Source organism: Drosophila suzukii, chromosome 2L, assembly GCF_043229965.1.
Source record: "Drosophila suzukii chromosome 2L, CBGP_Dsuzu_IsoJpt1.0, whole genome shotgun sequence".
Lineage (NCBI taxonomy): Eukaryota > Metazoa > Arthropoda > Insecta > Diptera > Drosophilidae > Drosophila > Drosophila suzukii.
The window spans coordinates 12,712,297-12,713,009 of NC_092080.1; positions in this window are offsets into that span (position 1 = coordinate 12,712,297).

The following is a 713-nucleotide window of genomic DNA, read 5'->3' on the forward strand; positions in this document are numbered from 1 at the left end:
CGTCATGATAATGATTTCCAAATTGACTGGCCGTCGTCAAGTTGAGAGAGGAGACATGATCTCCGAATTTATGTGCCGTCCTTGCTTGTGGAAAGCAAAAAAAGCATTTGATAAAGGGGAAAGTAAGCAGACATCCTTTCAAATAAGGAACGAGGACATCCAGGAAGATTTACCTGAGAACATAATATTATTGGATAGTGAGAGTGAAAGACCGCATTCAACCGAGAGTACCCAAATTAAGAATGAGGAAACATCTGATAAGGCGATTCAAAGGTTCCTAGGTCAATCTCAATTGCACAGTTTTTGGCAAAAAGTATGGAGTTGCTGCACCTATATACTGAATAAGCTGAACCTAGGCTTCTTTAGTAGTGATAGTAAACAAAATTGAAATAACTTGTTTGGATAATTTTTTTGTGATTATAAATTTGTACCACTTAGATTTTTAAATTTATGTACATGTATATGTAGCCTGGAATCGTATTCAAATTAAATATATATTCTGCATTTTTAATATCACTTAATTTATATAATTTAGCTAAATCTATAATAAATGTATTTTGAAATACCGTTAGGGAGACTTTGTTGGTCCACCCCAAAAAGTCCCAAGTCGGACTATCGATTGATTTCCCCAGCCGCAGCTATCGATAGACGCACTGCACCGCAACGGTCCTCCCATCCCTAGCCCAGTGCAACAACAAAATTCCAACGCATCG